We start from the raw sequence: 16,137 nt of genomic DNA, 5'->3' as shown, positions 1-16,137 counted from the left end.
TTGGGTTGGAATTTCTAGGAATAACATTTCATCATCTTCAAACATGAATCATATACATACATCTGCTTTTCTTATATTTATACCTCCTTTTTGTTTCTTTTCAAATTGCATTGTCTACCACCTCTAAAGCAATGTTAAATACTAGTTGAAATGAGAAGCATCTTAGTGTACTTTCTAAATTTAATGGGACTGATGCTAATATTTCACTGTTAATTGTTATGCTGACCATTGACTTTTTTGTTTTGTTTTGTTTTTTGCTATCCTAATAAGCATAAAGGGGTATTTCATTTTGGTTTGGAATTTAAGTGCTTTGTTGCCTATGTGATGTGCATGTATTTTCTCCTGGTCTGTGGCTTGTGTTTCACTCTTATTTATTTATTTTTTAAATAAATTTATTTATTTATTTATTTATTTTTGGCTGTGTTGGGTCTTCGTTTCTGTGCAAGGGCTTTCTCCAGTTGCGGCGAGCAGGCGCCACTCTTCATCGCGGTGCGCGGGCCTCTCACTGTCGCGGCCTCTCCCGTTGCGGAGCACAGGCTCCAGACGCGCAGGCTCAGTAATTGTGGCTCACGGGCCTAGCCGCTCCGCGGCAAGTGGGATCCTCCCGGACCGGGGCACGAACCCGCATCCCCCGCATTGGCAGGCGGACTCCTAACCACTGCGCCACCAGGGAAGCCCTTCACTCTCTTAACTGTCTGATCCATGAGCACATTCTGTGTCTCCATTAATTCAAGTCTTTGATCTCTTTCATCAGTGTTTTATTGTTTTCGGCATACTGGTCTTCTACATATTACTACATTTGTACCTAAGTATTTCATGATATTTGGTGCTATTACAATTAGTACTTATTTTTTAAATTTGAATTTGTATTTCCAGTTATTTATTGTTATAATAGAAATACAATTGATTTTTTTGTGTATTGATCTTTGTGACCTTGTTAAACTCAACTGTTAGTCTAGTAGTTTTTTTTTTTTTTTTGTAGATTTCTTGGGTTTTTCTACATAGGTAATCATGTTGCCTGGCAAATAGAGATGATTTTATGTCTTCCTTTTCCAAGATAGATTTTCTTTTTCTTATTGAAGTATAATTGATTTACAATATTGTGTTAGTTTTAGGTGTACAGCAGAGTGATTCAGTTTTATTTAATTCTTTTTTTTGATTCTTTTCCATTATATTTTATTATAAGATATTGAATATAGTTCCCTCTGCTATACAGTAAATCTTTGTTGTTTATCTGTTTTATGTAAAGGTAGTGTGTATCTGTTAATCCCATACTCCCAATTTATCCCTGCCCCCCCTTCCCCTTTGGTAACCATAAGTTTGTTTTCTATGTCTGTGAGTCTGTTTCTGTTTTGTAAATAAGTTCATTTTTACTATTTTTTTAGATTCCACATATAAGTGATATCATATAATATTTGTCTTTCTCTGTCTGACTTAACTTCACTTAGTATGATTATCTTTAGGTTCATCCATGTTGCTGCAAATGGCATTGTTTCGTTGTGGTTTTATGGCTGAGTAATATTCCATTGTGTATATATACCACATCTTCTTTATCCATTCCTCTGTTGATGGACACTTAGGTTGCTTCCATGTCTTGGCTATCGTAAAAATTGGTTTCTAATTTAACTTCATATGTCAGAGAACATACTGGGTATGACTAAATGTTTAAAAAATGAAGTCATTTGAGATTTGTTTTATGACCCAAAGCATTGTCTGTTTAGGTGAATATTCCATGTGTACTAGGAAGGAAGAGTCTGCTGCTGTTGGGTAGAGTGTTCCATAAATGTGATTAACTGTTGTTGATAGTGTTGTTAAAGTCTTCTGTATCCTTGCAGATTTTCCATCTACTTGTTCTGTTGATTACTTAGAGAGGAGTGTTGAAATCTACAACTACTGTTATAGATTTGTTCTCTGTCTCCTTGCAGTACTGTATGTTTATGCTTCATATATTTTGTGGCTCTGTTATTAGGTTCATAAACATTTATGGTTGTTGGTCTTTTGATTATTTGACCCCTTTATCATTACGAAATGACCTTCTTTACTCTGGTAATATTCTTTGCTTAAAATTTACTGTTTGATATTAATATAACCAGTTCAGCTTCTTTCTTTTTGAATAGTGTTAGCATGGTGTATCTTTTTCCACCCTTTTACTTTTAGTCTGTACTATGTCATATTTATATATATTTTTTTTTTCTTTTTTTTTTTTTCTTTTTTTTTTTTTGCTGTGCTGAGTGGCATGCGGGATCTTACCCCAACCAGGGATCGAACCCGTGCCTCCTGCAGTGGGAGCGCAGAGTCTTAACCACTGGACCTCCACGGAAGTCCCTACTATGTCATATTTTAAAGGGGTTCCTTGTTTTGTTTTTCTATTTTTTATTTTTTATTTTTTGTTTTGTTTTTTTAAAAAGCCAGTCTTCTGACAGTGAATTTAGACTATTTACATTTAATATAATTTTTTTTTTCCCTTTTTTGGCTATGCCTCAAGGCTTGGCTTGCAGGATCAGTTCCCTGACCAGTGATTGAATCCGTGCCCTTGGTAGTAAAGCGTGGCATCCTAACCACTGGACTGCCAGGAAATTCCCATCTTTTCTTTTCTTTTTTTTTTTTTTTTTGTTCCTCTGTTTCCCTTCCTGCCTGCTTTTGGATTAGTTGAACATTGCCCTATTTTAATTTATTAGCTTTTTGGTTATGTCTATGCTATTTTTTTAGTGGTTCCTCTAGGAATTACAAAATACTTATCTACTTAAAGTTAGCATTTTATCCCTTTAAGTAAAATTTGTGTCACAACCATAGAGGTTCCCTTATCCTAGCCCCCTCCCCAATGCTATAAGTGTCATATATATCTACAGTTGTCCCTCTGTATCTGTGGGGGATTGATTCCCAGGACCCTTGCGGATACCAGAATCTCTGGATGCCAGATCCCTTGTGTAAAGTGGCACCATACAGTCGGCCCTCTGTATCAGACTCTACATACATTAAAGCTCCACTAGATGATGTTACAATTTTTGCTCTCAACCACTGTACATATTTTAAAGTGCTTAAGAGTTGAAACAACCTTTTTTGTTTGTTTTTTAATTTATTGTTCCTCCTTTATTCCTGAAAGTCCAGTTTTCACTCTGGTATCATTTCTGTTTCTTTTACCGTTTTTACCATTTGTTTTTTTGTTTTTGTTCTTTCATAATTGAGATTTTTTTGGCTGTTTCGAGGATCAGTACACAGACATTTCAATTTGTACACAATTCTTTTTTTTTTTTTCCACAATTCTTAACATACATACCAAAACTCTAAAAAATCACGTAGTTGTGATTCTTTTCTGAACAGTTATTCCAGTGACTTTCCAGCTTAAAATTTGGAGGCAAATTTTCCTTGACAGGATATCAAGTGCCAGTATCTTCAAATATTGATATGCTGTTACATTGTTAAGTCCCACTAATTCACAATTTAATATCATATACACTACATACTAAAATTGTCAATCGTCTACAGCACATTAACAAAGTTACTAGAAGAACTGAACTACCACGACCAAAGACGTTACAGAGTGCACAGAATTCTGACCAGGAGAGCCAAGATCAAGGAGTGAGTGGTTTGCTTTAGGAAACTCTGTTAGTTTTCCTTCATCTGAAATGTTTTTATTTTGCCTGAACTGTGGAAGAGTATTTCTGAAGGATAGAGAATGCTGGGTTGATATTTCTCTAAGCACTTTAAAGATGTCCCATTCTCTGCAGTTATTTGAATTATTGTTCTCTCATATGTAATGTTGTTTTTTCTCTTGCTACTTTGTAGATTTTTCTTTAGCTATATGTTCTGGAATTCCTCCCATACTCTGGCTTGCAGGGGCCCCTTTTCTTGATCTACTGGCTAGAAAGATGTGAGTTTCTTGTAGATTCTGCAGTTGGAGCCTCCCTTGAGGCAGGGGCCAGAAGAGGGGAAAAAAAAGTAAAATAACCACAAAACAGGGGATTTCCCTCCTGCTCTTCAGCTCACAGGGGACCCTTTCCTCAGTCCTCTGCCTGAAAGACAGGGTTTCTCTGAGTTTTTTCTGTTCATGCTTTTTGCCGTAGATTCACTGTGAGCTTGTTCTATTCCAGGAGAGAAAATAGGGAAACAGACCTCTGCTTGTTGTTTGTTGTTGCTTCTTCTAGTTTCGACTCCCCTACCTGGTCCTTGTGCTTTTGCTTCCCCCCCCCCCGCCCAATAATCCTTTGGTGGTTGCTTTTTCTGTATTTTGTCCAGAGTTTTCAGTTGCAGTTTAGTGGAGCCATTAGCTCCAGTGAGCTTACTCCATCTTGGCTTGGCTTTGGACCACATTCTTCTTGTGAGCTGCATAGTGTTCCCTTGTGCGGAAGTACAATGTTACAGTTTTTTGTTTTAGCCAGTTCCTTACTGGTGGACATTTAGGTTATTTACAGCTTTGGCACTGTTGCAAACAGTGCCAAAATGAATGTACATGTGAGTTATGTTATATGGTAAATTCTTAGAAAGGGGATTGATAGATTAAAAGGTAGGTATTATTCTGTAATTTTTCATAGATATTTACACATAGTATGCTTTTGGATTTTATTTGCTATTTTTAACTTTATTTTAATAACTGTGATTGGCCCATCATTTCTTTTGTGGAGGGGGGGTACATGTCTTTTGTTATTAGGTTTTGGTGTCACTGTTATCCTGGTTTTTTTAAGAGAACTTTTAAAATCTTTTCTTCGTTTTCTGTCCTCTGGAATGTTTTGAAAACCATCCTGGCTGGGTGCTGTTTTAGGGGTAAGAGCTCGCTGACATCTTCTTCAGTTTCTCCCATAATTATTGGTTTGTTTTCTGTTTTTTGATTTAGTTTTGGTGTTTAGTAATTCTCTGACAGTCATCCTTTCACTCAGGAGTTAGACTTTATTAGCATCCTTTTAATAGCTTCTGTACCTGTGGCAAGTTCCCCTTTATGGTCACCAATTTTATTTATTGTGCTTGGTCCCACCTTTCCTTGATTAGGTTAGTTCTAGTTGGGCCCTGTAGATTGCCTGTCTGTCCTCTTTACTCACTCTTCTACCTCCTCCTTGTGGACATTTGAATTTGTGACCTGCGTTCATGTTAGCTATTTAGTCAGTCTACTAGAGCTGTTAAGGTTAAAAAGAAGTGTCTTAAAGTCTCCTGCTACTATTCTGTTTCTGTCCAGTTCTTCTTGGATTTCTTATAGTTTTGCCTTATATTGTTTGATGCCAGTTTATTTGGTTTATTAATTCATGCAGCAACTAATTCAGGCATCTGCCATGTACTAGGAAGTGTAATAAGTACTAGGCCTGAGATGCCAAACAAAAATTGTCCTGGGCTTCCCTGGTGGCGCAGTGGTTAAGAATCTGCCTGCCAATGCAAGGGACACAGGTTTGAGCCCTGGCCCGGGAAGATCCCATATGCCGCTGAGCAGCTAAGCCCGTGTGCCACAACTACTGAGCCTGAGCTCTAGAGCCCGCAAGCCACAACTACTGAGCCCACGTGCCACAACTACTGAAGCCTACCCGCCTAGAGCCCGTGCTCCGCAGCAAGAGAAGCCACGACAATGAGAAGCCCGCGCACCGCGACAAAGAGTAGCCCCCGCTCACCGCAACTAGAGAAAGCCCGCGCGCAGTAACGAAGACCCAACGCAGCCAAAAAAATAAATAAATAAATAAATAAATAAATTAATTAATAAGAAAAATTGTCCTGGCCATTGTGGAAGTTGCAGTCTAGTGGAGGCATATGTTAATGGAATGAAACTGTAAGAGTTTTAAGTGTGATAAAATACTATGAATGAATGAGGAGCTGGCCACTTCACAGAGTGGGAGGGAGTATTCTAGGTAGAGAGAACAGCTGTGGGGAGACAGCGAGCTTTGCATGATCCAGGAGGCCAGTGTGGCTGAAGCAGAAAGGAGAGGGGGAGGCTGAGTTTGGAGCAGTAGGCAGGGCGCACCTCACAGAGGGCCTTGTAGGTCTCAGGAAGGAGTTTGGATTTTAATCCAAGTATGGTGGAGACTCACTGAAAGGCTTAAAGTTGGGGACTGGCACAATCATATTTACTTTTTATTAAGTTGTTCGTAACTGTTATATCTCCATTGTAGACTGCATCCTTTATCGTTACAAAATCTTTGTTCCATTTAGGGATTTAAAAATTTTGCTTTGAATTAAACTTTTGTAACTCCTTTTTATTTCCATTTCCTACAAAGTGAAGTGTACCTGGGACATCCTGTTGAAAATAGCTAGTAGGCAGTTGGAAATAATGTCTCTGGAGTTCTGAAGCAGGGTCTGGGTAGAGAAATGCATTTAGAAGTCATTGATATTTGGGTGGTAATGTAGTCCACTGATAACTGGGGGAAAGCAGGAGAATCTGCTGAGGACTAAACTTTGGGGAATTTGCACGTGTAAGAGAGGTGTTTGGCAGAGGGACAGCTGGTCGGGGAAATTGAGTCCTGGGTGGCATAGGAAATTCAAGAAGGGTGTTGTGGCCAAATATGTCAGATGTTTTCAAAGAGAGGCTAGGTAAAACAGGTGGTATGTTACAGCACTTTCTGTCCTAGGTATCAGTTGATGTTCACAAGTTTGCAGTTAATTTAATAATCTTATTTAATCTTACTCTGTATTTAGGCTGTAACATGATATGTCCTGTTAGCTATATATTGAAAAAATTGGAACAAATAATTGAAACAATTAGAAGTAAGGAACTTTAGAACAGATTTTCTGAACTTTTTGCTTTTACTTTACATAATTTCAAATATGCAGAAAAGCTGAAAGAATAGTACAATGAACACCCAGTATACCCTTCTCTTGGATTCACCAATTTTTGTTTTTTATAAATTTATAAATTTATTTATTTATTTATTTATTTATTTATGGCTGCGTTGGTCTTTGTTGCTGCCGTGCGGGCTTTCTCTAGTTGCGGCGAGGCAGGGGCTACTCTTCCTCATGTGCGCGGGCTTCTCATTGCGGTGGCTTCTCTTGTTGCAGAGCACGGGCTCTAGGTGCGGGGGCTCCAGTAGTTGTGGCTCGCGGGCTGTAGAGCGCAGGGTCAGTAGTTGTGGCACACGGACTTAGTTGCTCTGTGGCATGTGGGATCTTCCCGGACCAGGACTCGAACCCTTGTCCCCTGCATTGGCAGGCGGATTCCTAACCACTGCGCCATCAGGGAAGTCCCGGATTCACCAATTTTTAAAACATTTTTGCCATATTTGGTTTCTCAGTCTTTTAAAATTTTCTTTTTGCTGAACCACTGAATAGTAAGTTGCAGACATAATAGCACTTCATCTCTAAATACTCCAGCATACTCAAGACATTTAATTTAACCTGGATATATTACATTTATATTACATTTCAGATTTCCCCAATTGCCCTCTATTGCTGTTTTGTTTCTTTATCCAAGATTCAGTCAAGGGTCATGTATTGCTTCTAGTTGACACCTCTTTTGTTCCTTTAATCTAGAGCTCTTCTGTCACTTTTGGAGAGGGAAGGGTTCTTTTGTGACAGTGACATTTTTTCATTGTCCAGGCCAATTGTCTTTAGAGTGTCTCACTGTTTGGGTTTATCTGATTGTTTCCGATAGAAACGCACACTATATAGAGAGTTACGGGGTCTAGAAGTATGAAAACACTGTAAATATTCTTCTTAGAATTAATACAATAAAAATGTATGAGCCAAACTGAAAAATCTACTGTGGCATCTGGATTTTAATCTTGCCGTGACCCCACCCCTGGACTTCTAGTTTTGCTTCTGGGTATCATTTGTTGAACCCTTTTTTTTTTTTTTTTTTTGGTTATTACAATAAAACATGGTCTGTGCTCTCAGGGAGTTAACAAATGAGCTGGGGGCACATGAGTAATTGCCTGTAATATAAATGCACTCACACTGTAATGGAGAGCTGTACAAACTGTCAGAGAAGCACAGTGCCTGGAGGCACAGGAGAGGACAGAAGAGGCGACATTTGATCAGGGCCTTGGAAAAGCTCTAGGATTTCTTGCAGCTTCAGCAAATTAAGGCAATATCTGCTTAAAATGTATAGAGAAGTTTTTAAATTAAAAAAGGGAGAAATTAACAGATACAGATTGTGCCCCACGGTGCATATTTTAAAAACCGAGGCATGTAGAAAAGGACCCCAAGCAACAGTTAACACTTGGTGAGTATTGTTGACCAGTTCTTCCAAAGAGCTCAGAGAAGAGAGCATCCCTATAGACCCTATTAAGTAGACTTCTACTGTGGAATTCAAAGGAGTGGAAAGTTTTGCTTTAGCAACTGTCAGGTCGTTCAAATAATGTATGTAGTAGCATAATTCTTCTATTAAGGTAATAATCTGTCACATGGGCCAGAATCCTTGTTTAGTCAAGAAACTCTCTCCCTTGGGCTTCCCTGGTGGCACAGTGGTTAAGAATCCGCCTGCCAATGCAGAGGACATGGGTTTGAGCCCTGGTCCGGGAAGATCCCACGTGCCGCAGAGCAACTAAGCCCGTGCGCCACAACTACTGAGCATGCACTCTAGAGCCCTCGAGCCACAACTACTGAGCCCACGTGCCACAACTACTGAAGCCCTCACACCTAGAGCCCGTGCTCCGCAACAAGAGAAGCCACCGCAATGAGAAGCCTGTGCACCGCAATGAAGAGTAGCCCCCGCTCGCCTCAACTAGAGAAGGCCCGCGTGGAGCAACGAAGACCCAATGCAGCCAAAAATAAAATAAATAAAATAAATAAATTAAAAAAAAGAAACTCTCTCCCTTAACCTTGACTGTGTTGGAAATTCACTGACAAATTCTTGCTCTTTGGTTCCCCTACCCGCTCCCCACCCCCCACCCCCATGCAGACCACTTTCCATCCGTAGCATTTTCTTCTTGTAGGCTTATTAATGTCTTTGATTAGGCTTCAGCTTCCTTTCACACCTGTCCTATTCTAATCATACCTTCTTAGGCAGCCTCTTGATTCTCTTGTTTGAGTTTCCAAAAAAGCCCCACTTTCTGCTTGGTAGCGGGAATATCCAATTTCGGTGAAGCCGTAATTTTCACACTTGGCTGCACATCAGAATTATCTGGGGAGAAAGATAAAAATACAGATTACTGAGCTTCACCTGGGGTTCTGTAAATTTGAATTGCATTTTGATACTCTACTTTTAACAGTTTACCATGTGATTTTGCTGTACTTCTAGTTTTAGGATGGATAGTTTTCAAGGCAGCATGTCAAACTTTAATGTGTGCATGAATCACCTGAAGATTTTGAGAAACTGCAAATCCTAATTTAGTAAGCCTGAGATTCTGACTTTATTTCAAGCCTCATAGATAATGCCAATCACATTTTGAGTGGCAAGCTTTGAAGGTAACTGGAATTAGTGAATTTCATCTGATGTGTATTAATTTTTACTCAACTGAATCTCAGAGGGATAACCTTTTTGAGTTCCAGGGCAGTGGTTCTCAAACTGTGGACCTCAGACTAGCAGAGTTAGTATCACATGGGAATTGTTAGAAATGCAAATTGAGACTCTTTCCTAGTCCTTTGAATCAGAAGCTGATTTAATTAGAATCAGCTCTCCAGGTGATTCTGATGCGCAAAATTTGAAGACCACTGTTCTAGGACTTCTCACTGTAGTCCTCTATTTATTTACATAGTGAGGAGTAAAAACACATTTCTAACATCTGCAAATAATGTAAAGACATCATTTTCTTGTGTAATTGTATAGGCTAGAGTTTGAAACTACTGATTCTTTCAGCAAAGTGATTCAATTTTACATATATGTATTCTTTTTCATATTCTTTTCCATTATGGTTTATCATAGGCTATTGAATATAGTCGCCTGTGCTATGCAGTAGGACCTTGTTGTTTATCCATCCTATATATAATAGTTTGCATCTGCTAATCCCACACTCCCAATCCTTCCCTCCTCCACCCCAACCCCGCCCCCCACTTGGCAACCACAAGTCTGTTCTCTGTGTCTGTGAGCCGGTTTCTGTTTCATAGATATGTTCATTTGTGTCATATTTTAGATTCCACATGTAAGTGATATCGTATGGTATTTGTCTTTCTCTTTTTTTTTTCCCTTAAAATTTATTTATTTATTTATTTTTGGCTGTGTTGGGTCTTCGTTGCTGTGCACGGGCTTTCTCTAGTTGCGGCAAATGGGGCAACTTTTCATTGCGGTGTGTAGGCTTCTCATTGCAGGGGCTTCTCGTTGTGGAGCAAGGCCTCTAGGCGCATGAGCTTCAGTAGTTGTGGCACGTGGGCTCAGTAGTTGTGGCTCATGGGCTCTAGAGCGCAGGCTCAGTAGTTGTGGTGCACGGGCTTAGTTGCTCCGCAGCACGTGGGATCTTCCTGGACCAGGGCTCGAACCCGTGTCCCCTGCATTGGCAGGCAGATGGCAGATTCTTAACCACTGCACCACCAGGGAAGCCCTGTCTTTCTCTTTCTGATTTACTTCACTTAGTATGATAATCTCTAGGTCCATCCATGTTGCTGCAAATGGCATTATTCTTTTTTATGGCTGAGTAATATTCCAGTGTGTGTGTGTGTGTGTGTGTGTGTGTGTGTGTGTGTGTGTGTGTGTGTGTATTGCATCTTCTCTATCCATTCACCTGTCGATGGATGGACATTTAGGTTGCTTCCGTGCCTTGGCTATTGTAAATAGTGCTGCTATGAACATAGGGGTGCATGTGTCTTTTTGAATTATAGTTTTGTCTGGGTATATGCCCAGGAGTAGTATTGCTGGATCATATTGCAACTCTATTTTTAGTTTTTTGAGGAACCTCAATACTGTTTTCCATAGTGGCTGCACCAATTTACATTCTCACCAACAGTGTAGGAGGGTTCCCTTTTCTCCACACCCTCTCCAGCACTTATTATTTGTAGACTTTTTAATGATGGCCATTCTGACCAGTATGAGGTGGTACTTCACTGTAGTTTTGATTTGCATTACTCTAATAATTAGTGATGATGAGCATCTTTTTGTTTGCCTACTAAACTCCTGATTCTTTCAGTAAATATTTATTGAAGTATTCACAGCAGCAAAAATACACAGACAAAACTCCCTGCCCTTAAGGAGATTACATTCTAGTGGTGATGTTAACTACTAGTTCATATATATATTATATATATACATCCATTCATCCATAAGCAATAGATAAAACTGTTTCTCATGGTTTCAAATTGTTTATCCTTTAGTAGCAATTTTTTTTTGGTAGTAATTTTATTTGTTTCATGGTGTTTTTATGATTGATCCATGCCGACATATGTAGCCCTTGACTGCTCTATAGAATTTTATCAAGTGGGGAATTCCCTGGCAGTCCACTGGTTAGGACTCCGTGCTTTCACTGCCGAGGGCCCGGGTTTGATCCCTGGTCAGGGAACTAGGATCCCGCAAGCCAAGCAGCATGGCCCCCAAAAAAGGATTCTATCAAATGAATGTTCCACAATTTAATCATTCCCGTTGATGAACATTTTGGTTGTTTCCAGCTTGATTGACCGCTTGCTTTTATACGCAATGTTCAGTGTTCTGCATATGTATAAGGAGAGTTTCTCTAGAGAAGTGTTTTTCTTTTTCTTTCTTTTTTTGGGGGGGTGGGTTGGGGTGTGGCTTGTGGGATCTTAGTTCCCTGACCAGGGATCAAACCTGGGCCCTCGGCAGTGAAAGCGCAGAGTCCTAACCACTGGACTGCCGGGGAATTCCTGAGAAGTGTTTTTCAAACTGTGGGCTGCAACCAGCATAATTTAAAAGCAGAAAGAGAATGGAATAGAAAGTATTGGAATGGGATGGAAGAGAAGATATTAGTATAAGAGTAGTGCTTTGTAGAACTTTAGTTTTGGGGTAAGTGTGTACTAGATTTAAATGTAAAATGTATTTCTTACTTTGGGTCATGGGCAAAAAATTTTCAAACCGCCCTTTCAGGGTTGTGTGCACAACCTTAACCTGACTGTTACTGAATTGCTCTCCAGAGTGGTGATGCCACTTTACAGTCCCGAGTGTGGTATACCGCACGTCTCTGTTGTTCTCCGTTCTTCCCAAAAGTTTGTTTGGATGGACTTTAAAACTTTTGTCCATTGATGAGTATGAAACAGTATGTCATTGTGGTTTTAATTTGCCTTTTCCTGATGGCTAGTGAGGTTGACGTTAATCCCTTTTTTTTTAATACAGGAAAATTAATATACTTTATCTGCTAGATACTAGATCAGTGTTGAAAATGGTAATGAGTGTAATCCTCAGTGGTATATTATAAATACATTTCCCTGAATAGTTTAAATAACTTGACTTGCTAATACTAATGATTGACAGTTGAGGGGCTTAAGTGGTTTAATTTTATGAGTTTTCTCTTTATACACGGTGATCTGTGCTCAGTTCTGTAAACCCAAATCTTTGAATTTGGCATAATGACCTTATATTTGTATTCATACAAGACCATCAGTAGCCATTACCAGCAGCATCATTTTATTGATTTAAATATTAATATTTTTATATATTTGTATAGATATCTGCCCAATATTTTTCTTTTAAAATATTATAATAAAAATATATGCATGTGGTATTTAAGAATATAAAAGGATAAAAAAAATCAGTCTTTCTTTCTTTTTTTTCTTCCATTTCTCCTCCCCAGGAACAACTACTTTAAAAAGATTCATATATGGCCTCTTCGATGTATATACTATATTATTGTTCTCTTTTCTTTTTTTGTTTCTAATTTTGTTTCCCAAATGACATTCTAGTCATTGTTCTGTAGCTGGCTTTTTCCTCTACTTAATAATATATCTTAAAGATTTCTTATTTCAGCACATGAATTTTACCTTATTCCCGCATGCGTGCTGCAACTAAAAGATCCCCTGTGCCGCAACTAAGACCTGGCGCAGCGTAAATAAATAAATTAAAAAAAAATTGAATCGATCTAAACTCCCAATAATGCTTCAGAATGAACTGACCAGTATTTAATGTTAACTTGTAAATGTGCTCACATTGTTCAGTATGTATGTAGTTGTAGTTTGAATAGATGCTATTTTGTGGTTTCCAGCTAGATGATAGAATGTAGAATTTATGAACCTTTTTTTGCCTTTCTTTTACCTCTAAAACTAATAGAAAGCTAACAGACTTTAGCTTAATATAAAGCTAAATGAACTGTTAAATATTAGAACAATACATGTTTATCCAAAATCTTTCAGAATCTGTGAAAGCTGATATTTTAAAATTAGATATCAAATTAAATTAGACTACTTCTGTTACTGTCTAAGTTAATTTACTACAAAAGAGTACTATCAATAGTCTTTTTTTTTTAAACATTAACTGCTCTCATTGATAGTCTTTAAATAGCAATTTACTGAGTTTCTCATTATAAAAGGCTTGTATACAGTGTTAGATACTGTTTTAATCAGTACTCTTTTATTTGCAAGCAACAGAAAACCAACATGTTCACTTAAGCAAAAGGGGAGTGGTTTTTGGTTTGTGTGACTGGGAAATTTGTTTTTTTTAAATAAATATATTTATTTATTGTCTGCATTGGGTCTTCGTTGCTGTGCGTGGGCTTCCTCTAGTTGCAGCGAGCGTGGGCTACTCTTCGTGGTGGTGCGTGGGCTTCTTACTGTGGTGGCTTCTCTTGTTGCAGAACCCGGGCTCTAGGTGCGCGGGCTTCAGTAGTTGTGGCACGCGGGCTCTCGACTGCAGGCTCAGTAGTTGTGGCACACAGGCCCAGTTGCTCTGCAGCATGTGGGATCTTCCTGGACCAGGGCTTGAACCCGTGTCCCCTGCATTGGCAGGCAGATTCTTAACCATTGATCCACCAGGGAAGTCCTGACTGGGAAATTTGAATGACAGGTTCTGTCAGTACTCGAGAGTTATCAATACTTATCTCCCATTTCTGCTTCTGTCTCTTGTCCTTATTCCCTTCTTCCACAAGGGAGGTAAAGGTGGGTTAGCCACATACAGCCTCTGGCCACCTTCATGGAAAGAACGAGCTTCAGAGCACTTCTCACTCAGCATCTGAATATAAAATCCCAGGCAAGACTCTCACTGGCCTGCCTTGCCAGTGATCAAGAGATGGAATACTGTGTTTGGGGGCCCCATCAGAATCCCATGGTGTAAGGGAAGGGTAATTCTCTAAAGGGAATGATGCTAGCAAATGCTTCCAATAAAACAAACGTGCCAGATCTTTCTTTGGCATAAGAGGTGGGTGTTCAGCTATGGAGGTGGAATGGATACCATGAATAGGTAAATTGTAGGGTAACAAATGATTCAGAGAAGGCTACAAGAATTCAGAAGTGTTTGGGGGAGTTCGAATAGTCTTTTGGAGGAAATGGTACCAGAGTTAAATCTTAGGGTGGTGGTGTTATGTTCCACACCAGTTGGTTTCTTTCTTCATAAGGTCACTTTTATTCATCTTTTTCTTCATTCCCACAGCCAGACTCTGAATCCAGGTCTTTATCTTCTGGGTAATTTCAGGAGATGCCCTGTGTCTGGTCTGTTCCCCCTGTCCTATTCATTGTATACACTGAAGCCAGAGAAGTCTTTCTGGAACATTCTTCTCATGTCCCTGCCCTGCTCAAAAAGTCTTCATTACTTCATTCAAAGCCATCAACCTACATTACTGCCAGAATAAAGTGCTGTACGAATGCCTAAACCTAACATTTAAGGATCCGTGTTCTGATCCTAGAACTACTTTTCCAGCCTTTCCTTCTGTAATCCTTTACTTGGACTCTGTTTGACAGCATTTTGCATAAACAGCTGAGAGGAACACAGGGACTGTTTCTATAAGCAGGTTTGTCTCATTTGGTGACTTGTGTTTCTTCTCTTGCATTTGAGGGTATTCCTCTAGGTTCAGTCTTCCCTTTAATCCTTTTCTGCTTTCTCTCATTTGTACTTATGCAGATGAGGCCCAAATAACTTCCAGAAGACAGTGAAATGGACTGGATTACCATCGTGATGCTTATTACTAGCATGGTGATTCTGTGATTTAATTGAATCTGTGAAAACTGCATCTTTGTAGTAGATGGGTATTTGCTGAGATGGAGGAGGTTTCTTTCTTACTATGTAGGCTCACCAGCAAAGTCTGGCCCAGAGTGATCCCTTGGACTTTTTTCTGCAGAAACTAATGGATATAATCTTATTTGGAAAATCTTTCCAGTGAATGAATATGGGGGGGGTACATTGTATAAAATAAAAGATCTTGACCTTTTATATTCCATAGCATACTTTCTTTTCCTGGTGCCCTGTACCCTTTTAGTTTGTACATGATGAGAGTTAACTAGATGTGAGGAGGGCGCAGGAATGGGGAAGGGAGGAGGCAGTTAAGAGGTGACCAGCAATCCAAAACCATAGTTAATAAATCTTAGTTAATAAAACAATTGCACAAAAATAAATTTAATGTTAATCTCATAAAAAGTCTGCTATTTAAAAGTACATTTCCTATTCTGTAAATATCATTGGAAAGTGTAATAATAGTAATGCAGGCATGGGCATGGCAATTCTGGAGAAACTTGTTTCTTTCCGTAAGTTTCTTATTAAAATACCTCATAGACTTGTTCAGAGGATTAAATGAGATCTGCTTGCTTGTTATGAGCTAAGCTCTCAAATGCTATATATTGATACATTTACATACATATATATTCCTGGACTGTACATTTCATAAATTGGCGAACAGGCGAGCCTCCTGTTGCTTAATTTACAGCTAAAAATTATAATCTGTTGTCTGTTTCCTAAGTGAGCCCGCCCCCACCTTTTTCTCCCAGTATTGGAACCCTGCTTCTCTTCTCCCTTCCTTACTCCTTCTTCCTTTCTGTCTCAGCCCTAACCTTATGCTTCACTGTGGAACTCCCCATTACATGGCTCTCAGGAAGAACTGGCCGAGGAAAGGGTGTGCTGCACCAGAGAACTTCCTGTCTGATTGCTGAGAGGCATTTCTTAGTGCAGCTGGCACCATGTGAGATCTGTTACACGTGTTCTCTTCCTTGGAGATGTCTTTTTCTCATTTATGTTCTTGTCAGATCTTTCACAAATGCACTGTTACTTTTTATCATGGTTACCTGTAAACCAGTTAACCCCTCTAGGTAATTGAGAACTGATTTTCATTGTAATTTTTTTTTTTACTTCTACTTTGGGATATAATGGGAAAACTTTAAATTTAGATTTTCTGTAGACTTAAAGATTAGAGCTAAATCACTGCTTCTTGGTAT

At 39.1% G+C, this 16,137-nt stretch overlaps 1 protein-coding gene across 16 annotated transcripts in view; it reads left to right on the top strand.

Moving 5' to 3' along the window:
* BPTF (bromodomain PHD finger transcription factor) overlaps positions 1-16,137 on the top strand; it is a 138,478-nt gene that overhangs the window by 17,112 nt on the left and 105,229 nt on the right. The window lies entirely within an intron of this gene.

This window comes from Eubalaena glacialis, chromosome 19, assembly GCF_028564815.1.
Source record: "Eubalaena glacialis isolate mEubGla1 chromosome 19, mEubGla1.1.hap2.+ XY, whole genome shotgun sequence".
NCBI classification, from domain to species: Eukaryota; Metazoa; Chordata; class Mammalia; order Artiodactyla; family Balaenidae; genus Eubalaena; species Eubalaena glacialis.
The sequence above is the reverse complement of the archived record's forward strand: the minus strand, read 5'-3'. Positions and strand labels throughout refer to the sequence as shown.